The sequence below is a fragment of the Neomonachus schauinslandi genome, chromosome 4 (genome assembly GCF_002201575.2).
Source record: "Neomonachus schauinslandi chromosome 4, ASM220157v2, whole genome shotgun sequence".
Lineage (NCBI taxonomy): Eukaryota > Metazoa > Chordata > Mammalia > Carnivora > Phocidae > Neomonachus > Neomonachus schauinslandi.
The window spans coordinates 31284627-31312148 of record NC_058406.1 but is presented as its reverse complement, the minus strand read 5'-3'; positions in this window follow the sequence as shown (position 1 = coordinate 31312148).

The following is a 27522-nucleotide window of genomic DNA, read 5'->3' as shown; positions in this document are numbered from 1 at the left end:
TTCTTACTGCAAGCCAAGCAGTGTTCTAAGGGCTCAGCATATCATAATCCAAACAGTAATCCTACAAAATAAATCCTATTATTATCCCCATTTTACAGATAAGGAAACTGAAACCCAGAGAGGTTAAGAAATTTGCACACAGTTCCTTTGCTAGGAAATGACAGAACTGGTATCAAATCCCAGGCATCTGGCTCTGCTTTGCCACATTATACCAAAATGTTAATCGTGCAAACCCTTTGTCCTAGAAATTCCACTCCTGGGAATCAATCTTAAGGAGTTAATTAGGCAAGTGCACAGAGATACATATATACAGGAATGTGGCTCTCCGTGTCAAATATATCAGAGGAAAACTGGGAACGGTATCAATGTCCATCAGTAGGACATCCATTGACTGAATTATCTTGCGTCCATGAAACAGAATGGCACGCAACCATTAAAAAAGTGTGAGTATATTTATATTCACTGATACGGAAAGATCTCAACAACATATTGTTGAGTGGAAAAGCAGGCTGCAAAACAGCATGCATAGTATGATCCCATTTAGGTAAAATTATATATATATCACTCAAGATCTGAGAGGATGCTCACCAAACACTAAAGGTTATTATCTTGAGATGGTGGGAATTTCAGGGAATCTTTATGTTCTCCTTTCTTCCTTTCTTGTGTTGTTTGGATTTTGTACAGTGAGCATATATTATCTTTGTAAACAGAAAAGGCAATTTAAGAAAAATGAGCCTCCCGGAATTGGCGTCTCCTTGTTTGTACCCCTCCACGCTTCGTTCAGCCACCCTGCAGTGAGTCCCTACTACGTGTGAGGCCTCGGGCTGGGAGGAAAAAGAGAGAAATGGACACTTGGAATGTCTCAGGGGCAGAGACAAGACCACAGCGGGAAACACAGGGAGAGAGATGCATACACTTTCCTTGACTGAGACAGAAACCTGTCCGGAAACAGAAAGGCACCAAGAAGACGAACCAGTGAGGATGAAAGACGAGAAGGTGCAGACGCAGGTACTTGGTATGGGCGCCATGTCTCGCTCCCAGGTTGGCTAATGCTGTCCTGTTAATGAAGTGAGTGATTAATAGCCAAGGGGATAGAGAGCTGGTATATGAGATTAATCCCAGTTAATGAATCCATTGTTAACAGCATTAAAGAGCAACGGGGGATGGGGAGGCAGCCTCCTCTCAGCACACCCAGGCCTGGCTGCCCCCCCAGACAGCAGAGAGGAAGGCCCGGGCCTGATGGCAAGTAGCGGGGAGAAGAACCCAGACCACACACCCACTGCAAGGCTGGTAACTTTTCACAGGTTCCTCGCGCCGGGGCCCACTCGGCCTGAGGCGGGCAGCGGCAGCATCCACACGGCCCCGGGCCCTGGAAACGACAGCTTGCCCTGTCCTCGCTGCTGTCTGAGCCCTCGTCAGCCTGACTCCAGGCCAGGCCACGCTCCCTTTCAGGGGAGGTGAGTGCCAAGGTCTGGGGAGGGGGTGGAGGGTGAGGAGAAGCAGCCGCTGCTCATGGAGGTGGGAGAAGATGAAGCTCTCCAAGAGTCAGGGCAGGAAGGGCCCCTCGTGGGGGCAGAGAAAAGGTGGACGGCAGAAGCTGCTGGAGGACAGTGGAGTCCAGGGGTGAGGTGGCCTCTAAGTGCCCTGCCTCTCTCCTGAGGGACCCAGGTCTCAGGACTGCCCTGAGGCAAGGCATCAAAATGGTGACACCCGGCTCTCCAGGCTGCCCCTCCCCTGCTTCCAGCTGACCACCTGGAGCCATGTGGATGAATGGAGCCCCAGTATTTCCCAGGGTGTAGAGACAAGCTGAGCCCCAGCTTGTCTAGGCCCCATGCTCGAAGCGGAGAACCAGCTCATCGGCTTGGCCCTCACCATAACCCTGAGGAATGGGTGTTCTTGTTCCCACTTCACGGATAAGGACAATAAGGCTCAGGGACGGACACGGTCTTGCCCAAGATCACAGAGCAAGTTAGTAGCAGAGCCTGGATTGGAAACCAGTTCTACCTGGCTCCAAAATCTATGCTCTCTCGGCAACCCTTCCTTCCCCTAGACCCGTAGTCCTCAAAGGGCGGTCTCCACGCCGGCAGCTGCAGGGGCCGCATCACCTGGCGACTCCAGGGCCCCACCCCAGACCTGCGGGAGTGGGCCCGGCGTGTTGTGCTAGCAAGCATGAATGACTCCGGGGGTGCGGCTGAGCCTTCTAAGTCCCCTGCTTTTCGAGCCCTGCAAATGCTGAAGCACCCAGGGACCCTTCTCTCTACACACTCTCTCTCTCTGGGTGATCTCATCCTATCCCCTGGCTTTAAACATTTATATGCTGACAACTTCCCAATTTATATCTTCAGTCCTGACATCCCCCCTTGAACTGCTATCACATACATCCAGCTACCTACCTGACATCTCCATTTAGATGTCTCCAGGATCTCAAAATTAAAATGAATCCTGATTGTCCCCAAACCTGCCCCTCCCCCATCTTCCCCTTCTCAGAAAATGGCACCAACCCTGACCCAGTTGCTCAGGCCCAACATCTTAGAGTTGTCCTTCACTCCTCTCTTTATCTCGTGGCTCACATCTAAGCCAACAGAAAACCCTGTTGGTTCGATTTTTAAAATATATTTTAAACCTGACTCCATTTACCACCTCTGCATCTGCCACTACGGTCCAAACTGTCTTTCACTTCTCACCAGGACTCACAGGGTCACATCCCAGTTGACCCCTGTCCTCACACTCGCGCCCCTACAGTCTTATCTACTCTCAGTGGCCAGAGCAATCCTTTTAAGACATAAATCTGAGATTATGTTACTTTCCTGGTCAAACCCCTCCAGTTCTCAACACATGTAGAATTAAATCCATAGTCCTTGCTTGACCTCCAAAGTCTTACACAATCTACACCCCTACATCCCTCAATCCCCTCCAACCTCATCCACTCTCTCACCACACCTGCCCCTCACACCACAGCCACACCTGCTTCTTACCCACCTTGATTTCTGCGAGCATGCCCCCCACCTTAGGGCCTTTGCACCTGCTATCACCTCTGCTCAGGTGTTCTTATAATTGCTTCATTCAGTTCTCTTCTTAAAGTCAGAGCCACCTGCCTACCACCTCCTGATGTTTACTCAGCTTTGTTTTCTGCACAGCACTCATTATCACCTGACATTATGTCTTAGATTTGTTTGTTTTAATGTCCATCTCCCCTCCCAAGCCATAAGCTCCACGAGGACAGGGACTTTCCATTCACTCAGCAACAGTGAGTGAACAGTGTCTGGATGGGAGTCGCTCAATGAGTGTTTGCTGAGTGAATGAATTTCTCTGAACTTCTGTTTCCCACCTATAACAATAGGCATCCTCACCCTATGAAGTGCCTGTGAAGATTGAATAAATATGTGAAATACCTAGCTCATGATTGACCTAATGTGGATTCTCAATAAAGATTTTTGTCATTTTTGGATCTTACCTTCCTTCCCATGCTCAAGAATTCCTGCTGGCGGGGCGCCTGCGTGGCTCAGTCGCTGAGCTCGGGCTCAGGTCGTGGTCCCAGGATCCTGGGATCGAGCCCCGCATCAGGCTCCCTGCTCAGCGTGGAGTCTGCTTCCCCCTCTCCCGCTCCCCCTGCTTGTGTTCCCTGTCTAGCTGTCTCTCTCTCTGTGTCAAATAAATAAATAAAATCTTTAAAAAAAAAATAGAATTCCTGCTACCTCCATATTTCCTGCCACCTCAAGTGTGAGCCTTGACCAGACCGGGCTGGTCAAGGGTTGACCACGGCTTGCCAAGTTCCTACAACCCAATCTGCCTTCTCTCTGTGCCCTGGAAGAAACTGACAATACATTCACATCTCTCTGATACTTTACACTTTGCCCCACACCGAGGTCAGTCTTCACATCCATCCGGTGAAGTTCCCCGCACTACGCCCATTTACAGATGAGGATGCTGATGGTGTGAGTGATTTACCGGGGATGGTGGGTAGCTCCAGGACGTGGCCAAGAGGAGACTCACGCCTGGTCATAAAAGGCCAACTCTCCTACTCTTCTCCTACTTCAGGATTCCTCTCCCGTGGCACACGCCCTCACCTCCGACCTTGCCCTTGTGCCTGGACTGCCTTCATCTCAGCTCCAAATCCAGGGTCAGCTCTTGCTCTGAGATCCAGACCGCCTTCCTCCTCCTCCTCCTCCTGGAAGCCTTCCTGACTTTCTCTCTGTCCTCCAACCTTCTCATTCTGTACTCTCTTGCCCTGTTCCTTGAGTGTCTCTGAGAGCGTTTTTCTCTCTTCAACCATAACAATAGTGACACCTAATTTTTAAATTACACTTGCGGTCAAGGCAAACAGATCAGAGAGGTGTAGAGGGGAAAAGTCCAAGTTCCCTTTCATGCCCCCTGTCCCGTCCCATTCCTCCCCGGGGTAACCACTGCCAGCAGTCTGGCCTGACCGCTTGCCGCCCCCGCCAGGCATTTACACACCTATACTCGCCCACGTGTTACACACCTATACTCCCCCACGTGCCAATAGATGGGATCATACTGCACCTCTTCTCCAACTTGATTTTTTGACTTAGCAATATGTCTTAGTGATTGTGCCTTGTCGGCAGAGACTCCCTTCTGAAGAGCTGCAAGGCTGTGAATGGGCCATGATTTATTTAACCACTTCTCTCTGGATGGACACTGGGGTTGTTTCCAGCTTTGCACTATCAGAGAGCGCCGTGCCCCAGCAGCCCCGTGTGTATGGCCCAGAGCACACGCGCATTTCTGCGGGAGGGAGAACCCAGGGTGGGCTTGCAGGGCAGAGGCTGCCCCCTTCAAAGAGTCTGCGCCACCCTACCCAGCACAGCGGCCCACACCGGACCCCACGCTCTGAATTCACAAAGCCCCTCCACAAGCCCTATTCTATTTCTCCTCACAAGAGCCCTGCGAGGGAGTGACATTAGAACCATTTCACAGGCGAAGACTGGAGTTCGGCCCATCCTGTCACTCCGCAGAGCCCGCGCTCAGCTCTGTCCTGTGCAGACAAGACAGGTCCCCAGACCCCAGGAGCGGTGATGGGGCGTACACTCCAGGAGTCCCAGTGGGCTTGTGGATGCCAGAGGAGCAAGGGGATCTGGGTATAGAGGTGAGGTGCTTGGTGGGGGCTCCACAGCCTGAGGAGGGGCTTTCTTCCCACTCCTTCCACGGCTCAGAGGAGCCTGGGCTCAGGCTGAGAAGCAGGGCTGCTAGGTTGCCATGGAAACGGAGGATTCCTCTCTCCCTCACAGCAGGAATCGCGGTGATTGGGGGTGGGGGGGGGGTGGGAGGAGAATGTTTCCCTGGCAGCACCGCGGGTTGGGGCTAGGAGGCTGGTCACTCTTCCCCTCCTCCCTCCCTTTCCCCTCCCCACCCACTGTTGAGGCCAGCAGCCAGCAGGGGGGCGGTCCATGGGGGTGCTGGCCTAGACCAAGAAGGGGGATTGTCAGTTGGTGGCCGTGGGGTGAGGTGGGGAGTCAGGGGATCCCAAAGGAAGCTACAGATGGTCCCTGCTTTTAGACACCGCACCTATGAGGGCTCCCGTCCAGGTGCTCTTACAGGACAGAGCTGAGGCTCCTTCATACCCAGAGAGTCACATAGTCGACCCCACTCACCAGCCCAGCTCACACTGACCCGAAGGCACACATGCACATGAACTCCTTACACACATACACGCACACGCACACCACTCACATGCAGAGTCACGCACTGACATGCTCATACGTTGGCGGGTTCGCATGCACACTCATTCATACACAGTCACACCCACACATGCAAAGCACATGCACCTGCTACCTGATGCACGCATGTGGTCACATATTCAAGCACACATGCAAACACGCATCCTCTCTCTGTCTCTGTGACTGATTGTCAGTCTTGGAAGCGCCTTCCCTTCTTCGTCACATCTCCCTCTCACTCCCCCTCTGCTCTGTCTCTCCCCCTCTCCCCCAACGCTCAGCCTGTCCTTGGCAGGAGCCCTGCCCTCTGGGCTCAGCCCTGGAAGGAGACGCTGTCATTTCCAAGGGAGCAGATTCTCAGACACAGACAGCTCTCAGCCTTGAAAAAGCAGGAAGGGCTGGGGGGAGGGGGTGTGCAGTGCCAAGTTTAATACCCCACCCACCTCCCTCTCTTTCCAGATGATATTCCTGCCATATCCTGGCTGGATTTAAGAGCAGCAAAAGTTACCCCCTTCCCTAAACAAAACAAACAAAAACCTCCTGCAAGCTTACTTCAATAAGTTAAATTGTGAATATCCAGATAACCATGGTTAATAAGAATAGGCAGCTACGTGACTATTGAGGGTTTGAGTACCAAGTACTATGCTAAGTTCATGGTCCCACTTATTCCTCGTATCAACTTCTCAGGCAGGGAATAATATTTCCATTTCACAGAGAAGGAAACTAAAGCTTAGAGAGCTTGTATAACTTCCAAGTGATGGAGCTAGGTCGGCCAGACTCCAAGCATTCCCCTCCGAGGGACGGCTGCCCTAGCTCTCCGTGCACTGAGCCCCTGCACTCTGCAAGGGCACTTGGCCAGGAGATCCAGGCTCTCAGCTGGGTGACTAGCGCAGGAGAGCAGACAGCTGCTGGCTGGAACTGAATATAAGACACCCTTCTCCTTAGGGTCCTTTGGTCATTCTCTGCCTTCCACTAGGGAACTTGCCAAGTTGTGTCTGGGTCTCTAACCACTGCACTGTGTCTAGACTCTTTTCAGCCTCTCCTCTTCAAGTCCCTAGCTTGCTCATCTTTCCAAGCTCCCAACGGCAAATCAATTCTTTTGCAGAGAATTCTTCTCTGGCTTACTCCATTTTCCCTCTGGCTTACTCCAGCCAGACCCACAGAGCTATTAGGTAGGAATACAATGGCTCATCAAGGTGTTACGCTAAACACAACTTAGTTAATTCCTAAGAGGAATTCTGCTCTCAGTTGTTATTTTTTTCTCCCTGCTACACTGTGATTATGTCCTTCTAGCTTTTTGAAGGTAAAATGTTGTTTTAAGTATACTTAATGGACAAGAGTTTAAGTTGCCAAATTCTATGAGTTCCCCAATTTTTTTTAAATAAAGAGGGGTCTGGGAACTACCGATTGCCTACTGATCTAACCCAACCCCCTATTTTTCAGAATGGAAAAATGAATCCAAGAGAAAACGCTTGACTTGTGAAAAAGTTATTTGGGAGCTGCCCACATTCTGGGGGCAAAAGATCTGGTTCAAAGCCAGCCCAGCCACTGTGTGAGCACAAATGGGCAAGTCAATAGACCTAAGTGAGCCTCAGTTTCCTCATCTGTACAATGGACTGATCCAAGAATCCAATAAGATACTACATAGTTCCTCATGTTGAAACTCTAACATGCTGTCAAGCGTTAGCCATCACACAAGCCTTCGGCTGCAAAACGAGCCAGAATGTGGGCTTCCCGATTATTCCTCCTCTGTTATTCCTCCCTGCCATTAGTAGGATGCTCAAGTGGGACAAGGGCGAGCTGCGGGTGCAGAGACCTTGGTCAAACCCCAGCTCCCTCATTCACTAGCTGTGCAATGGTTCGTCATCTGCAAACAAGGCGTTATAATACTTGATCTGTGGGTGCCGGGATTAGCTGAGTGAATATACAGGAAGGGGCATCTGCAGTGCCTTCCTCACATGTGGCTGGCTGACAGTGAGTGGTGTCTTCTCCCCTCCCCCTCAGATTCTCCTCCAGCTGTCACTCTCTGAATTTCTTCAGTGGTGACCGATCTCTTGCTTCCTTTGAAGGAAGATTTGATTTTGGAAAGATCCCAAGGTCACTGAGAGGCTTGTCTGGTCGGGGAGGCAGATAGCTAGTAATCAAGCCCAGGAAGGAACACCCTTTGGATGTGCAGATGGGTTTCAGCTCTACAAGGGGGAGGAAGAGCTTCTCCTCCAGAGCCTCCGGAAGGTGGCCAGTCTTGCTGGGACCTGCAGGCCCACTTTGCAGGGCCTCTCCTGGAGGCCATCAAAGGAAGGAGGTCTGCGCCTTCCAGGGAGGTCATCATGTATTGGCAGCTCAGAGGGGGTGGCTCTGGCCTCCCCGACTGTCTCTCATCCTTGCCAGGCAGATGTCAGATCCAGAATGACACATCATCTAGTCCACTTCCCGTGTTTTTAAATGAGAGGACTGAAGCCCTCCCCTCCCCTACCTGCTCCCTGATGGACAGAAGCAAAGCTTCAAGTGCAACTCAGAATGTCCGAGGTAGAAACTGACCTTGGCGATGTCTTTCTTTCCTGTTGCACTTTACAGATGAGGACACAGAGGCAGGGAGAAAAGCCATGAGCTGAAGGCACATGTTCCCCAGGCAGTGACAAAACTGCTGGTACTCCCGAGTCCCCAGCCCCTCAGCCCTGCTCTTCCACACCCAGAGACCCGCTGTTTATACAAGGAACAAATGACTGTTATCCCAGCCTTTCCAGAGAACATGCACAGAGGCGGAGGGAGGAGGGCCAGGCCAGGAAGAAATACTGGGAGGCAGGATGGCCACCCAAGGGGATGGCACTTCATGCTTTCATCAAGTGTTCTGTATTTAATCAGCAGAGGGACCAGCAGGCAGCAGTTCTGTCCCTGAGCCGCAGGGTGACCAGGCAAGCTCCCTCCTCTCCAGCCTTCAGCTTCCGCATCCAGAAAAGAGAATAGATGCTGCCCTGCATACACCTTGGCCCTTCACGCCATGACCCCACAGCAGGGTCTGATGGATGGCCAGAGTGAAACTGAGTGCCCTGTTTCACTAACTCCCATGGCGCCCATTGGAGGAGCAGCAGGCATCACCGGCTGCAGAACTGGACCTCGAACACCCACTTTATTGGTTTCCAGTAGCATCTTTACCCCACAGTGTCCCTCAAATCTTCTGACCCCCGTTGGCCGCAGCAGCTAGGTTCAGCCTGGGAAAACTGCGCCACCTAGGGGCAGTTGGCCTCCACTGCAGCTTGGTGGGAAGGAAGATTGGATCTAGGGGTTCCTTCCTCTACCGGAGCGGGTTCCTTCCTCTACCAGAGCGGGCTCCTGATCCTTATCTGTCTTCACTGTCCTCACTACAACCTTGAGAAGGGCAGGCCAGGGATTTGGAAGATGAGGAAACTGAGAAGGTCAAGCAGCAATGATGTGGCAGGATCCAAACCAGAGCTCAGGCCTCCAGATTCTAGCAAACCACTCTTTGTTGCAACAAGGATTTGGGGTGGAATGGGACCTTGCTACAGGCTGTGGAAACACCAGGAACTGGGACAGACTGGGGGTCAAGTCCTGGCTCTATCAAGGGCTCAGCTGGGCCATCCAGATCCCCCATCTGAGAGAAGTCTCTGAACTACCTGAAAAGCGGGGTTGACTTTTTTTTACTGGGTTCTTGGGAGGATTAGCAACCATGTATGAGAAAACCCAGACATATGACTGGCATCAGCAAGTTGGTCCAAGGCACCCTGTCTCCTGCACCCAGAACTTGCCCCTGGCCTCCCGACCCAGAGTAAGAGCCAAAGTCCTTACAGTAGCCTTGAGGGCGCTTGGGAGCTGCCTCCCCTCACCTCCCTCACCATCCCTGCCCTCTCCACCTCCCCAGCCTCACTTCCCCACCCCACCCCCAGTGCCCTACCCTGGCCTCCTCGCTGGCCCTAAACATCTGGGTATGGTGTTTGCTGTTCCTCTGTTTGGAATAACATTGGCATAACCTGCTCCCTCACCGCCTTTGGGTTTTTACTCAAATGTCAGCTATCAGAGGGGCCTTCCTTCCCTAAAATTTCAACACGCCCCCCGCCCCTACCTGCAGGATTTTGATTTCTCTCCTTTCACATTTGTTACCATCTAACACATTATCTATACGTAACTCACTTCTCCTGTTTATTGTCTCTCTCCTGTTTCATGTGTTCACTGCTGAGTTCTTGGCATATCGTCAGGGCTCAATAAATATTTGTTAAATGTGTGGGTGACTATTCAAATAATAATTTTTAAAAGAAAGAAAAAACTCAGAACACCACCCCTCCATGCCTCTTGGAAACTCAGAAAAATAATGAACATGTATAAGACTTTTGTGTCTATACAACTGTTTCCTATAAAGTTTTGAGCATGACCCCCAGGACACTGTGAGGAGCCAGCGACGCGGTAGCCGTGCCCACTCGGAAGATCAGGAAACAGAGGCCTCGCAGGCCGGAGGGCTTGTGTCTGGGTCACACGGCTGGTGCAGGGCAGAGCCAGGAGAACCCAGTCTCCAGGCTCAGATGCTGCAGAGCGTTCAGATTCCCACGTTCCAGCAGCTTCCGTGGAGCGGGGAACCTGGAAGTGCTTACACTGAAGCACTTGGTTGAAGGATTGTTCTTAGCATAAGCACAGCACTTAAGTGGCCACCCAGCCAGCTTTCAGAGGGCTATCCCAAGGGACAAGCAGAGCCTTTCTTAACAGCCGTGAAAGCTTATTGGGCACCAACTCTATGGCGGCGCCTTGAGACCAGCCCGGGGCGGAGAAAGCCAGACTGCTCAGACCAGTGTGGCTAGCTCTCTCGAGCAGAAGCTGCTTCTGGGTTCTGGCGTGGAAGCCCAGGGGAGCTGATGGATTTGGAGAGAAGCAGTCAGAGGTCCAGGAGGGAAGTGCTGGAGCGGGGCACAGGGATCCTGGGCAGGAATCCCAACTCCACTGGGAGTTTACTCTACAAGCCGGGCCTTGCCACCATGGGGCCCAGTTTCCTGGAAGCCTCTCCTGTGTTCTGTGCCACAAGGCACCCACACTCACCGCAGTGCACACTGTACTGATGGGTCAGCCTCCCTCCCTCTCTGAGCCGGCAGTTAGCAACCAGGGGGAGTGTGTCTCCTGGGGGGGCATTTGGCAACGTCTGGAGACATCTTTGGTTGTCACAAATGGGTGGGATGTGACCGGCAATGAGCAGGCAGAGGCCAGGGATGCTGCTACACACCCTACAGGACACAGCTTCCCTCGAGAATTATCTGACCCCAAGCGTCAAGAGAGCCAAGGTAGAGGAAACTTGCTCTAGACTGTGAGCTCCCAGAAGGGTAAGAAGTGTCCGATTCTTCTCTGCACACCCCATGCCCAGCATGGCATGGGAAAGACCACCCGCATCTGCTGACTGCTGAGGGTCAGACAAGAAAACTCTGGGTCCCTGTGACTCTACCCTGCAGGCCCTGCCCGCCTTCTCCTTGGCAGGGCTGATAGAGCTGGGGTTGGAGGTCAGGAAGAGTCCTTAGGAGAAGGGGGTTCGAATCAGCCAGTTCACAGGTTCATAGTTCCCCGGACTCTGCCCAAGTCTTCCCTGTTCTAGAACCAGCACCAGGCTTTCATGTCAGTTTCCCAGCTGGAAAGGACACTTCCTGGAGAATCTCTGCTTACCATGGCCCCAGGCAAGCTATGAGCATCTAGGTTGCCCCAGAAGCAGGATCTGGCCCAAATCAGGAACAAACCAGCCCCAACATGATGGCTGGAAGTGATGTGCGGGCTAGGGAAGCAGCCCCTTGAGAACAAGGCCATGTCAACAGTGATCAAGGGCACATCCCTGGCGCTCACCATCCTATGATGTCTGGCACCTGGTAAAACAAATGTGTATTTCTGTTGCTTCTGAAGGAGCCCCTACAGGGTGTGGCCCTTGTCCTGGCCTTGTATGCAATCCCATTTAATCCCCTAAACAGCCCTGCCAGGAGGGGCTACATCCTACATTGACAAAGGAGCTGAGGTTCACAGGTGAAGCCACATGCCCAGGGTCCCGTAGCTCAGAGGGGGCATCTCCAGGATTGGAGTTCAAGTCAATCTCTTACCAAGGCCCACCACCTTTCCACCGAATCACCCTACATCCCCTACATCCAGGGGTCACAAGCTCCTTTGAGATGCAGTTCTAGGAGAAAGCCCTTCCAGCCCTGTTACTCTGGGGACAGAAACAAGGAGCCAGCGAGGATTCTCTCTTCCGACCCCTGCACCCAGTCCTAGCCAGTATGGAGGAATCCCTGGAGCTGGGAAAGACTTCAGCAAGCACCTATCACTATTCCTGGCACAGCCTCCGGAATGAGGTCCGGGAACCTACCCTTCTCATCAGCAACCTCGGACCCCTATTCCAGAACCTCTGGGATGCGCATAACAAGGCATTCAAGGCTGGGCACCTCCATCTGACCTTTCCTATCCCATCACCTACCAGTCTCTTTAAACGCCCAGTGTCCCACTTCCCAGGACCATGTGCTCTTGCTAGAACCTGCTGACACCCTCATGCCTCCGTATCTTTGCACGTGCCGCTCTCTCTACCTGGGAATGCCCTTCCTTTTGCTGTCAGCCAAGCAGATTCTTCTCCATCAGGGCTGGTTTATCCATTAGGCCTAGCAGGCATCGTGCCTCAGGACTGAAACACTTTTAGCAACCAGTGAAAATGTTTTCATTTCTTTTAAAATCAAAAGGAAAAAAAATAAACTTTCAGGTCAATGAAAATGTTATAATATGTAATGTTAATAATTAGCCTTTATAATAGTACGGTCATAAAATATCCTTTTTATGTATATTTTCTGTTTGTTAAATATACTTTTAAATTTTCTGTGTGTATATCATTTGTACATCATTTAGTTTTAGGAATGTATATTTGCATGTGTGTGTGCGTGTGTATGTGTAGGAAGAGGCCCATAGAGGCAAAGGTGTCCGGGACCACAAAAATCATAATGTAGCTCTGTCCTTGACTTTCAAACCCAGCTATTGAGTCACTTCCTCTACGAAGTTATACCATGAGCACACCCCCAACAGAACTGTCTCTTCTCTGAGTCACCTCTATCCATTTTCCTGCTTAGCATATGATATTATCATCATTTGCTAACCTGTGTTTCCATTAGATGGTGAGCTTCCTAAGGGAAGGGCCGAGCACGTAGCAGGGACTCTACAAATGTTACCAAATTCAGTTGAAGCTCCCCTGATACCAGCCAGGAACAAAGATCTCCCTTCCTTGGGTCACTGACAATGTCCACAGCAAAGCTGTCTCTCTAATCGTGTATTCACTCGGGGAGAGCTGTTACCCGCAGGACCCTGCCCTAGCAGCGAGAGTCAGTCCGCTGTAAAGAAAGCCATGGTGGTCCTACCCTCATAGGGCTTACATCTGACAGCCCCTCCTGCCAGTCTCTACCCTTTAAAGTCTGCCAGCATCTCCCATCCTGCCCCACAAAGCTCCCCCAGCGCAGAGGGGCAAGGAGAGAAAACACTGTTACCGAAGCCCTCCTTCTCCCACCTGCCCCAGCCCCTCCGGCCCCACCGCCTTTCCCAGGGGGCTGCATTCCTCCTACGGGGCCCTCCCCGAAGCTCCTGTGTGCTCATTAATTTCACGCTCTGTCTCCTGCGTGACTGACCTACTTTCCGCCTTTTCCCCACGTGGCTGCCCAGTGGCGCCAGGGCTCTCCACACCTGGGGCTGGGTTTCCCTCAGCCTCGCCCCCTCCCTGCTGCAGGGTGTCCCCTCGCGAGTCCCCCACCCTCCTAACCCCCGCCGGGGAGCGGAACCTTCCGGTGGCCCCACGCCGGGGAAGGCAGGCAACCCTGGATTCAAATCTTAGCTCTGTCCCTCCCAGGGTGAGGGTCCTGAGCCAGTCGTGGTGCCATCTAGCCTGGTGTCCTCCACTATGTGCGAATATACCCCGCAGGGTGGTTGTGACAAGACAGCAGCTGCAAATGGACGGGGCTCACCGCACAGATTCAAAACTAGCCTTTGTCCCAGCCCCATCCACAGACCCCTGCCCCAGCTGGAAGTCCACCCTTCCTAAGGGCCCCTGGTACATCCCCCTAAGCTCTCGGAGGCACCCCCGCCCTTCCTGGCCAAGCCCCTTTATCCACCCCTGGCCTCCTTGGAGGCGGCTGAGCTGGCTGTGCTCCCTGGCCGCCTCCCCCTCCCGACCCCCCCACCCCTGCACGATCCCCCTCCCCACCACGGGTATTTCTTCATACCCGCCCCACTCAGGAGAGGATTTGAGGCAGGGCTTTTAATTGGTAATCCTCATTTGGCATTCATCACAGAGACTTACATCTGGGCTTTTCTGGGAGAGCCCCAATGTCAAATAGCCTGCCTTCCCATTCCCATGACCGCATGGGAGAATAATAAGAATAATAGCTAACATTCACCGTGGGCTACTCGGAGACAGGCCAGGCTCTCGGGACTCTACACGGATCAGCTTCTTTACTCCTCTCGATGATTCTATGAAGGAGGTACCCCCGTCTTGCAGTTAAGGAATCTGAGGCACAGAGAGGGGAAGAAACTTGCCCAAGGTGGCGGAGCTGGGATTAGAAGCGAGGCAGGCTGGCCCCAGAGCCCAGCCCCAAGCCATTACCAAAGCAGCCAGACCACAGACGGTGGCTTGCACTCAGAACGGGCTTAAAAAACCCCTCGGTCAAAAAGAAGGTGCCCGGACACGATATGTAACTTCCCCTACTGCAAATGGGACTGACGGTCCTCTCTCAGGCTCTCTTCTCTCAGGCAGAGTCCAGGCTTCTAGAACTCTGTGGACTTCTAGGACATTGGGCTGGACCCAGGGAGCTCTGGGTTCCATGCACACGTCTGGAAGGCCAGGGCCTATGGCAGCTCCAGGAGGCCCGACTGCCCAGCTGCCCTGAGTGAAGGGTGTGTGCTGAGTACACGGCGGTGAGGGGAGGGGGCACGGGGGTCATCGAATCCACTTGGAGGCCATGAGGACGACTGAGGACAGTGCGTCAGGGGAGAGGGGCAGTCCCTGGCTTCGGAAGCGCAGCGCAGAGATGCTGATGTCAGGCAGGACAGCCCACTCTGCTGCAAACTCCATTTAGAAACGCGAGAGGGGAGTAGACAGTGCATGCTCTCCACCTGCCTGCCCGGCAGCAGGGGCCTGAGCTCCAGGAAAGGTGCCTGGACAAGGGTCTGCCCTCCCGGTGGAGAGGAGATGCCCTACCACACGGCTTGCGTGGAAGGCTACAGAAGTGACTTTTCATCCAGCAGACTTCATTTAGTTTTAATAATGCCTATTTGTTTCTGATTATAAAGATAAAAATGTGCTTATTGCCCACATTAAGAAGAAAATGGAAAAGTCATCTATAATCCCCCAATCCAGAAGTAAGAAGTGTTAACACTTTGGTGCCTTTTCTCTAAGCCATTTTTCCATACTTGGGTATTTTTACATCATGGGGATTCTAACAGTATATCGTGTCTGTTGTCCCATTCTGAAAACTCCCCAAACTGTGATTTTTAATGACTTTTCAATGTTTGACCTTATGGGACATCTCACAATGTATTTCACTATTCACTTCTTGTTGGTTAGCTAGGTTATTTTCTATGTACCCCGTTTCAAAACCGCAATGGCTGTTGGAGCAAGAAAGCTATGCTTTCCAGTCGTAGAGGACTGAAAGCATCAGTGAATGAATAAGGTCGGTCCAGATGTTTAAGACTCTGAATAGCCAGAGAGGAGAGTTCAGCCCTGACCCTGTGGTTGCCAAGGGGGCGGAGGGTCTGGAGCTGGATATCAGAAGGCTATTTGGCCTCTTCTAAGGCAGGTGCTACAACCCAACCTTGGCCTTCCTGCGGGCTGGTAAAGGGGCACTCCCGCCTGGCCGAAGGGACAAAGCACTGCAGGAACCCTGGGGAACTTGCCAACCAAGCTTTCCTGGTGGTGCAGGGCTGAAAGAGGCACTCGCTCTACTTTTCACAACATTCAAAGGCAGAACTGTCAAAAGCTGGCCCCCAAATGCTCATATTATGTGGGAGAAAGTCTTGGGGAGAAAATGAGGAAGGAGGGGAATTATGCAATTGAAAACATGTACGAATCCAGACAGAATAATGAAGCACAGACACAAGATTTTGCACTCAATGGAAATTGCATTTAGCCATGTTTTGTGGTTGGAGAAAAAGAGAGAGACTGACTCAGAGAGACAGATGGAGACACACAGGGCGAGGAGAAAGAGAGGGGAAAAAAAGAAAAGAGAGATGCAAAGAGAGAGTCCCAGCAGCCTGCTGGAGGGCCGCAGAGGGGAGGAGAAGGAGCTGCAGGGTCCGGGGCCCGCGCTTTGTCTTCTCCCTCAGCCAGTCCTCACCTGGGCCCGAAGGAAATCAGGAGACAGCCCCCTCCAATCTGGGGGCTTGGTGGTTTTTTTCCTATATTTTTCTGTATATTTTCTGTAAGTCCAAGTTCTTAAAAAACTGCCCCCCTCCCCACCCCAGTGGAATACTACTTAACAATAAAAAGGAAGCCCCTGTTGATACAGACAACAACCCGGATGGAGCTCAAGCGCATTATGCTGAGTGAAAAAAGTCCATCTTAAAAGGTTATATATGGAATGATTCCATTTATATGACATTCTAGACATGAAAAAATTAACGAAATGGGAGAAGATTAGTGATTGCCAGGGCTTAGGGAGAGTGGGAGGCAAGGCAACGTGAAGGAGCTCTGTGGTGTTGGGGTGTTCTATATCTTGGTTACGATGGTGGTGACACAAATCTATACATATGATGAAATGACACAGAACTATACACACCCGTTGTCCCAATGAGGATTTCCTGGGTTTGATATGCTACTACTGGGGGAGACTAGATGAAGGGTCACATGCCCTCTATACACTATGTTGGCAACTTCCTATGTATCTATAATTATTATTTTTTTTAATTTTTTATTTATTTATTCATGAGAGACAGAGAGAGAGAGAGAGGCAGAGGGAGAAGCAGGCTCCCAAGGAGCAGGGAGCCCGATGCGGGACTCGATCCCAGGACCCTGAGATCATGACCTGAGCTGAAGGCAGACGCTCAACCGTCTGAGCCACCCAGGCGCCCCTCTATAATTATTTTAAAATAAAAAGTTACCACCCAAAAGTTAGTGAAGAACAGATCACATATAATACTTACAATCAGAAAAGGCATCTCAAAATGTTAAGGTGAAAGCTAAAATTTGTGACCATACGTCATCACCTAAGGGTTATAATCCACATAGAAATTCTTGCTTAAGCAGAAATCCTCCCTAAGAAAGGAAGGCTGAACAGAGCCCAAGTGGAGGATTTGGAGAGAACATGGTTGAGAGAGCAGGGCACTCTGCCTCTTCCTGGCTGTGTGATCTTGGGCAAGTCACTTGACCTCTCTTGGCCCAGATTCTTCATCTGTAAAATGGGTTCCTAGACAGATGAATGAGACAGCACCATACAGATGAAGAACACAGCACCGAAGAAATATGAATTCTCTTCCTTTCTCAAGGCAGCCACCATCAATGACAAGCGCAGTGACCTGCAGGGACCCTGCCTTCACCTGCTGGGGCCAGGAAGGGAGGTGAGCAGTGAAAGGCCCTTCGGAGACTCCACTATACGCCGCCAATCATGCTCTAAAATTTCGTCTATGCTGCCAATCATGCTATAAGCCCTACCAAAGTTGGGAGGGAAAAAAAATACCCATTTTTTCCTGAGAAGGTCTTTCTGGGATTACATTTATCTCTTTGAGTAAATTTTAAGGGCATCACAAATGGGGGAGTCATGAAAGAAAAATGCTATGGCTTTAAAACACAGACAAAACCAGTAATTCCTTTAGTATTTTTAAATTGTAAAAGATGAAGATAAATCCTACTGCTATGGTAACTGTGAAACATGAAAGATAATGCAGGTTTTGAACACAGTCGCCCTGGCAGGTGGGATCACCTTTTCAGAATGGGTCACACAGGTGGCTGAGCATGCGTGGGGTAGACCGAGGTGAGTTCTGGGGAGCAGAGGGGAAGCCCCCCATGGCCTGGACTCTGAGATCTGCTGGTGGAGACTCTGAGAACCACCGCGGCTGAGTCCAACCCCGTCATTCACAGGCGAGACCCCAAAAGGGTGACCTATGTGCCCAATTCTCAGGGTGGCAGCGTAGGATGTGTTTCTGGAAATGATCCGTATGGGGAGTGGGGCTGGCTTCAGAACAGTAAGACCATCTTAGTGACACTTTTCAATGTACAGATGCTTTTGTGGAGCCGTTTCCTTTGCTTCTCCCAGAACCCTCCCTCTTGCTTCAAGACTCCCTCCATCCAGGGCCCCGCCCGGCGCCCAGTGGAAGGCCAGCCGTCCACCGCTTGAGTTCCTCCAGTGACAGCAGCCCACGCCTTGTTGGACAGCTCCTGTCGTCAGAAAGCTCTCCCCGCCAGCCAGGTGTGATATCTCTGACCCCGCCAATCGACCCCACACACAGCCTGTCATCCCGCCATTTGAATTCCATTCCTGTACATTTTAAAGATGAAAACATCTTTATGAGTCCCTTGTTGAAATTCAAATATGGCCATGAAGACCTAAAGCCCCGCGTCAGTGAAGACCTTTGAGGTGGAGTGTTGGCAGGGAGCCCTGTGATGGAATGACTTGGGCGAGTCAGGGAGCAATGAACCTGGCGGCTGGGAGGCCAGGAAGTCCAAAGATGCTTTATTCAGGGGGGCTCTTTGGGTCCTCCAGAGCCTGTGTCTCCTTGGAGAAGAAAACAGAAGCTTCCAGAAGGGCAGATTCCTTTCTTTCCCATATCTGCATGCCTGGCTGCTGGAAACAGTCCTATCACAGGCAGAGGCTCTCCACTCTGGGGAGATCCAAATGATCCAGAGACTTCTGGCCAAGATGGTACTGTAAGTTCACGTTCTGAATCCCACCTCCATGCACTAAAGTCATAGCAATGATTAAAAAAAAAAAAAAAAAAAGATAAATTCAAAACAGGAAAAGCCATGCTCAAATCCAGGATAAACATTTTTGTGGCCCAGAAATGCAAGAGACACACAAAGGGTTAGGTAACAAGGAAGCTAGAGATGTGGGTGCAGAAGCAAGGGGAGCAGCCAGGAATTTGACTCTCTCGGGGGGTGGGTAAGGGGCTCAAGGAGCCCCAGGTGAGGCCAGGGCCAGGCCCCACTCAGGTTCAGTGACTGGACGTGTGACGCCCCCACCAGCATCACAGGATGAGAGCCTCCAGCCATCAGCCTGAAACCTCGTTCTGGATGAGGCCCCAGGAGGCCCGGGTATCTTTTCTGTAGCTTTCATGTTTTCTCTTTATCCTTGATATGTTGTAGTTTCACTACAGTGTATCTGGATGTGAATTTACTTCTATTTGCTCTGTTCAGCTCTGAGTATGCCCTGTGAATTTGAGCTCTCATGCCTGTCTTTAATTCTGGAAAATTCTCAGCCCTTATTTCTTTAATCTTGCTTCTTCTGCACTCCCTATGCTCTCCTGGAACTCGTATATGGCATTCTGTCAACCTACACTCCATGTTTCGTAACTGCTTGGGGCATAAAACGCTAGTTGTTCCCCAGTACCCATTTTCCCCCTTTTCCTTAGAAATACAATCTCTGGGGCGCCTGGGTGGCTCAGTTGGTTAAGCGACTGCCTTCGGCTCAGGTCATGATCCTGGAGTCCCTGGATCGAGTCCCGCATCGGGCTCCCTGCTCGGCAGGGAGACTGCTCTCCCTCTGACCCTCCCCCCCTCTCATGTGCTCTCTCTCTCTCTCATTTTGTCTCAAATAAATAAATAAAATCTTTTTAAAAAAAAATAAATAAAAGAAATACAATCTCTGACTTAATTAGGCACATGGCCACTTGGAATATACCATACGTCCCTGTCTTCCTTTTACCTACACATGGATAAATAACTGAGTTCTGCACAATGGATATAAGCATGAGTCTTGTGGAACTTCCTTGGAATGTCTTTAAAGCAAAGGAGTGTGCTACTCTCTGACCTGTCTTTCTTCATCCTATCTGGAAAATGCGTGGATAGCTGGAGTGGGTAGAGTCATCTTAGACCACAAAATAGAATTGAGGTAGAAGAAGCCGGAGTCTCAATGACTTTATGAGGTTGCCCTGAACTTTCTAATGATGGACCACTACTCCATGAGAGAGAAATGGACTTGTACCTTGTGTAAGCCATGGTTATTTTCCTATCTTAGTTTGGGCTTCCCAAAAACAGATCCTGAGACAAGGATTTGGATGCAAGTAGTTTATCTGGGAAATGATGCCAGGAAGCACTGTGAAGAAGTGGGGAAATGAGACAGGGAAGAGATAAAGGATTTGATCACGGGCAGGATCCTATTGGTGGTGACTGAGGCTCTATCCTACTGTGGGGCCTGTGGGAGACTGCGTGAAACAGGCTGCATAATTGTCCCGTGAAGGGGCAAAGAAGGTGAAGCATTTATCCATGAACTAATGTCCCCTCTTGCCTCAGGGTCTTTCCTGGGCTTAACTCCCCCAGGACTCTGCCTGCCCTTTGTGCAAACTGAGCATGCTCCTGTAGCCAGAGAACGCCCCGAGGGAGAAAGGCAGGAAGCTCTTGTCCTGTACAGAGCTGTCTTCAGGTGAGTGCTGGGATCAGCCCAGGGAATGTGGGCAGCCATCAACCCAATCTGCAACCTCTCTGTTGCCTTAGAGCCCCTCTGACTTCTCCCCTGCCCTTTATCTCTTGTTGCATCCTGGGTGAAATCCCTGCTTCTCTCTTCCAAATAATGAATCCTATCTTCTACTGTGTCCAATCCAGATTGATTCTGTCTCCTCGGTTTATTTCGATGATTGTATTTTTCATCCCCAGAGTTTAGAAATGGTTTTCACTTCTGCCTGTTTTAAATTTATAATTTTTTTTCTCTTTTTATGGGTGGATGTTATTTGAAGAGCTTCAACTTGATTTTGAAGTCGTTTTTAGATAATTCTATTATTTTGCTTTTGTCTGGAGTGGAGTCATCCTGCCAGTTACTGATTTTGTTGGCATTACCAGCTTTAGCTTTCCTCATGTGTTTTGGAATTTTAGTTTGTAGGGTTTTTGTAAGTGGGATTAATTTTTCTCTACATACTCACCCTGTCTTGTGTTTTGATGGTTTCTCCCAGGGCCTCTGGAGCCTCATTCAGCACCACATTTCACGCTGATGACTCAAGGCTCCCCCCCCACCGTGTTGCTGGTGGGGTTTCACACGTCCAGTCACTGAACCCAAGTGGGGTTTGGCCCCGGCCTCAAGGAGGGCTCCTTCCATGTAGAAGAAAGACAGTTACTCATTTATTGATCCAATAAATATTTATTGAGTGCATTCTTTGAGTCTGGTCTGTTCTAGGAGTGGGAATACCATAATGACCTAGACAAATAAGTATAAAAAGGTCTATCATTTATTATCAGTTAGGGACTGGGGCCCTTAGAGAAACATAAAGCAGAGTAAGGGAGTAAAAGTGTTGGAGGGCGGGGGTTCATATATATTAGGTAAGTTGTTCAGGGACGGCCTCTCAGTAACATTTGAACAGAGAACCAGATGAAGTCCGGCAAGTCATGCACAGATCTGGGGGAAGAGCATTCCAAACAGAAAGAAGAACAAGTGCAAAGGCCCTGAGGTAGAAGCGTGCTTGCTACATTCAAGAAACAACGAGAAATCCAGGGACCCAGCAGAGTGAATAGAGTAGAGGGATAAGAAGTTCCTCTGGAGAAGGAGTCTGGGGCCAGTTCCTGCGTATGGGGCCTCGGTGCAGCAGCGTGCTAGAGCCAAACTCAGACTGGCTCTGGAGCACTTACTGCTCAGTGATGTCATGTTGGAAGCTTGAGATTGGCCTTGGAGGGAGAATGTACACTACAATTAGCAAATGTTACAAATCAGGGCTCCTCACTGCCCCAAGAGCCCGTTGTTAAGCATTTACCAGCACGCCACTGCTTGTAGGGTTGGTGAGAAATTTGTTCTAATTGGAGTAAGAAGCCATTGGAGGGTTTTGAACTGGGGAATGATGTGATGTGGTTTCATTTTAACAAAATCACTTGGAGAAGGGGCCGTCGGGGTGTAAGAATGGAAGCAGGGAAGTGGATTAGGAAGCTATTGCAGCAGACCAGGTGAAGGGATGGGGAAGGATCATAGGAGAGGAGGCAGTTTAAATTCTGCCTTCTATTTCCTGGTATTCCCTCCCTTACCATCCTGTTGAGCCTCTTTCAATAGAGTGATTCCTCTGGCTGGTAGCAATGTATTTTCCTAGAAAGAGGGTGGGTTTTGCAAGCAGCGGGCCTGGATTCAAATCTTGGATCCACTTCTCAATTGTATCCCTTGGGGAAATTTTTTAATTTCTCTGAGTCACAGTGCCTTATGCATAACACTGAGATACTACCTGACAGAGTGGCTGCTAAAGAGGGTGAAATTCCTATTTATCCTTCTTTCCCTCACCCTCAGCCCAGCACCCAGTGCCCCTCCCTCCATAGGCCCAAGTCCTAGAAACAGCAAGAATGAAAACGCTGGTCACCAGGTTCCCTGCAGCCTACTGGGTTCTCCCAGTTCCCAGGTGGGCCACCAGTGCCACCTAGTGTCCAATGTGGTTCCTGCAGGCCAGGCTTTTCTGTAGGATCTTTTCAGCAGGGATCAGCTCAAGGTTAAAGACTCATGCCAGACAGAGCCAACAGCCCGTTAATTGTCCTAACATTCATTGTCTGACCTGACCAGCAAGCCTGCTCTCTGCTGTCCCCCACTCCCTCCTGGCGTGTTAGTCTTGCCTCCATATCCAGATTGTGAAGGGCAAGACCTATGTCTTCAGCATTCATGCCTATTTCTTGAGCAATTACTTTGTGCCAAGCACTCTGCTTCAATCCTTAAGGGAATTATATCTTTATTCTTTATCTGGAGAGATTGAGGCTGAAATGTAAATTGACTCCCTTGAGGTCCCAGGTCCCTGGGTAAGCAACTGAGGTTAGATTTGATTCCAGGGCTTTTCTCTGCAAGCCCAAGGTTTTGTTTTGTTGTTGTTGTTTTCCACAAAAGCATCCAGCTCAAGTTGGGCAACCAGAAGATGCTCAGGGGTCATTTTAATTATCAGGCTCTTTTAAAGTAGTGAAGCAAAGAGAACACCAAACAGGAATCAGGAGACCCACACTCAGGTTCAAAGTTTGCCATAAAAAGCGTGCTGAGTAACCTTGGGCAAGAATGCCCCGTGTGGTCCTCAGCATCCCCATGATTAAAGAAATGGGTCGGACTAGATGATCCAGAAGCCTCCCTCAATCCTGATATTCAACACCTCTCTCGGTTCAGGTTAACATTCTCGGCGCTGAGGCCACTGCCTGCGTGAGACCCAGCTCCACCACTCGGTAGCTGTGAGGTCTTGGGTGAGTCGCGTATCCCAGCCTCCATGTCCCTCTCCGTGGGGTGAGGACGATGAGGCTGCTCGCTCCCTGCCTCACGGATTGCCGACTTATCTATTAGACCTTCTCAGACAGTGCTTGGTACAGGGTAGGTGGTAAATTCCTGTGCTTTTAACAAAATATTGATTCTACTTGCTATTTAATTCTTTTTGTTAAGCCATTGAACCAGATCACATACAAGTCTTGTGCCTCACAGACAAGCTTTTCCATTGTTTGACTCCTGCAAGCTCCAGCACACGGTCATGGGTGTCACTGCAGATAAAGCAACACTAAAGGTCATACCTCTGACATACGGTTTCCTCGCAAGATCACTTGGATTACCACTTAAATAAGTCCTGGGGCAAAATGAGGCCCTAAAACCATTAAAGTACACTAAATCTCATCCTTCCAGATAGCTTGGAAATCTGGAGGTCTGACTCCTGAACGAGGCTTCTCTGGGCTTCAGTTTCAGTTTCCTCAAGAGGAAACTGGGGGTAGACTAGCTGAACATAGATGAAGTCCCCTCTTATGGGCCAGTTGCTGTAAGAGGTTTTCACATAGCTAAATCAGAACAAAGGGACAAAGAACCTTGATCTTCTCCGACTGGGTCATCGTGGACAGGACCCAGGGCTGGGCAAGGGAATGGTGTGTCCACTCTATCCTATTTGGGGGAATCTCCTTCTGAACAGGCATGTGGGGAGGCTGGTGACAGGACAAATCCCTTCCCGTCTCAGAACCACAGGCCTCTGGAGCAGCACTGACCAATACAACTTTCTGACATGACAGAAGTATTCAGTATCTGCGCTGTCCAGTATGGTGGCCCCTAGCCACCAGTGCCTTCTGAGTACTTGAAATGTGGAACTGAATTTTACATTTGATTGAATTTTAATGAATTTAAATTTAAATAGTGCCCTATGGCTAGTGGCTACCCTATTGAATAGAGCAGCTCTACAGCCGTAAGGCCTGTGGGCATCTTCCTGGAGAGAGGAGGTCATTGAGACACAAGGAGACTAAGGGATTTGCCCAAAGGCATCCAGTGACTCCAAGGTAGAACTGAACCAAACCTAAGTTTTTTCTTATTCTAGGGCCATTTTTTCCTGCATCACCCCTGCATACTTGGAGACTTCAGCCAGGCTTTTCAAAGGCTCCATGCCTTCCTACAGGTTAAGTAGCTACCCATGACCACGATGCTCTTCTGCTCCACATCCTCTCTCTGAACGGTAAACTCCTACCCATTCTTCAAGATCCAATTCAAACATGGCGACCTTCTCTCCACTTTCTGGCAGTTCCTGCTCCTTCCCCATCTTCCTGCAGCATTTTGTCTACTTAGCTTCCAGAGCACTCATGATGTAATTAGCTATTTATTTGTCTCCCCACTTGACTAGAATTCCCGAGAGGCACAGGCAGTGTTTTATTCTTCTCCCTGTCTCCAGAATCCAGCATAGGAGACTGGTCAACGAACATGTGTGGGATCAACATACTGAATGTACTACAATCGGCAGCCTCCAAATAAGAACAGACCTTTCCCAGAAGATGAGGAGGTGAAACGAGGGATCAGGATGCCTGGGTTCTGTTTGTGACTCACGCTCAGTTGCTAGGTGAGCCTGGGTAAATCATGCCCCCTCCCTGGGCCTGAGGGGGTTGGACTGGGTCATCTCTAGGGCAGGAGCCAGCCCCCTCTCAGGGTCTGAATCTGAGGGACTCTGGGCTCAGTAACTTGAGCAGAGCTGGAGGGGGTTGTGGGAAGCAGTGGTCGGAGGTGGCCGCAGACGATAGCAGGAGCTGCTGGGAATGAGGCCTGAGGTCAGTGAGGCTGAGGGGCTGTCAGCAGACACCACCACATCAGCAGCTGCTGCTGGGCCACTGGGCTGGGAGAGGACGACGGAGCCCTAGACAGGGCGGAGGGAAGACTGGGACAGCAGCAGAGCTTGGAACCGTCCAAATCAGAAAGAGGAGAAAGACAGAACAAAACAAAATACTTATTGCAGAAAATCCGTGTCTGGTCAGTCTCCCCTCCCCACCTCCTTCCCTTCCTTCTTTCCTTCACATCACGCATTCGCTCAATATTTCTTCACAGATTTCGGGAGCTCGGAGCTCTCAGATCATTAGACAAAGAAGCTGAGGCCCCAGATCGGGAGATGACTTACTCCAGGTCACATGGGGAACTACTGGCAAGTCTGGGACAAACAGCGCAGGTGCCTGCCTTCTCAGCTATACCAAACCACCGTGGGACTGACAGTCAGTTGTGTGCCTCACTGGCCTGCCCAGGACTCCTTGTGCGCTGTCACCTCCTTCACGGGGGACCTGGAGCACCCGTCAGCCCTGCCAGGAACAGCAATCTCTTCCAGGGAGGACAAGGGGACTAGGGTGGTCCTCGGCCTCCTCCGGGCCTCACTCCTTATGGAGTGGCTTCATTGGATGAGCCTTGGACTTGGAACCAGACGGTTCTGAATTCAAGTTCCTAGAGACTTTTTTTTTTTTTCCTGGATGAATTCAGAAAGTCACTCATCTCTCAGAATCAGCTTCTTCATCTATAAAATGGAGATAATTATCCGTCACAGGATTACGTGTTGAGGTTTAAATGAGATGGTGTGTGTGATCATGCCTCAAAGACTGATTCAGTAAATGTTCTGTGAATAAATACAACGAGAAGGCAAAGAAAGAGCAGCCCTGTCAGTGGCCTCTGGCCTGGCACTTACAGCGAGGCCGTGGCATTCTCCTGCTGGACACCAGTAAGTTCACAGAACACCAACACCAGACAAGGTCACTGTAATCATGACATGGCAAGGCAAAAACATACCCCTCCATAATCACATCTGAATACAGACAAAAACAAGAGCACTGTGCAAAATCGTAAAAATGACCCACATCCCCCTCTCTCGGGAACATGGGAGATGGTGGTGGTTTCTTGACCAATTATAGACTTAGTTCTCCCCCATTCTTCCCTGTCTTAGATAAAAAGATACCTAATTGCAGGATTTCCTCTGCCTTCTGACAACACCTAATGCGGAGAAAACTCCTGCTTACAACCAGGCCCTCCTAGCACCCCTTCACCGACCCTAAGCTGCCTCACAGAGCGCCGTGTCCCTCATTCAGCAAGTAGCAAAACCCAAGCTTGCTTCACTACAGGTGTGTTCCTAGTGGCCTTCTCCTACGGGGTATTAACAAAGATATAAATGATGGGAGTGCAGCCCCCGTGGTAGAATAGTGGAGGGATACACACACACACACCCCATGTATGTATATATAGATGCATATACATTATATACATGAATTTTCTGTCTGAAGGATCTTTCCCTCAAATCATACAGTACAGATGACTTACTATTCTGCTTATCGATGATATTGGCCATTTGGTCTAACCAGCCTCTGGTAAAATTTGGAAAATAACCGTCATAGACAAGGGAAGAAACTGAGACAAGGAGAGAGATTTTTATGGAAATCTTACCACATGCCAGACTTTATCTTATTCAGTCCCATAGCCATTCTGTGGGGGTGGGTACAGTGTTATTTCCTGCAGTTTACAGATAGGGAAACTGAGGCTTGCAGAAGCTTGGTTAGTGTTTGGCTGGGACTTAAAGCCCGTGCTCCTTACACCCAGCCTGTGAGCTCCTCTACCCTCCCAGGGCCCACTCTGCCGCCCTGTCCCTGTGTGCCCTGGCAAACCAGGACCCCTAAATCCGGCTTCTCTAAACTCACAGGCCTAGGTAGGCCCTAACAATTAGTCACGAGTACAGCATAATCCATCAGAGATCAGAAGCCCTTTATGCATTCTCATTTTATAAGTGGGGAAACTGAGGCCCAGGGAAGTAAGTCCCCTCCCCTACCTGGGCTTCCTTCCAACAATTGGCAGAGCTGATTCCTACCAACTTGCAAGGGGCAATGCCATGTAGCTCCTCCCAACTCGGTGTTCAGTGACATCCCTTTGGGAGCTTGTTATCAGCCGCAGTATGAGTATTTACACCATGGATATTGGCGAATGCTATAAATCAGAGTTTTTGTTTGTTTGTTTTTATTCCTTCAGAAGAGAGCCAGTTAAAACATTTACTAGCACACCACTGGCGTCCTCCCACCTGTAAGGAAAAGGAACTGTAAACAGTAGTGGGGATGTGTTTGGGAACAGCTCCCACCAGAGTCCAGGCCAACTGAACCTCCACCTGGCGTGGCTGTGATTTTATCACCCATATCCATATGCTTTGTGATTTATTTGTGTCAGAATAATCCGAGGGTCTTGATGAAAATGTCTGAATCAGATGCTCCGGAGGTAGGGCTCTGGAATCTGCATTTAAATAGGTCTCCTCAGGTGACTTTTTTGGCTCCTGAGTTTGGGTATCACAGCCCTACATCCTCACTGCCTTACCACATGATGCCGCAGACACAGATGGCGGAGTTTAGGCCCACAAAAATATGCAATTCAGCCTCCATTCTTTTTATGATTACTATTATTTATTTGTTGGAGAGAGAGCACAAGCAGGGGCAGAGGGAGAGGGAGAAGCAAGCTCCCCGCTGAGCAAG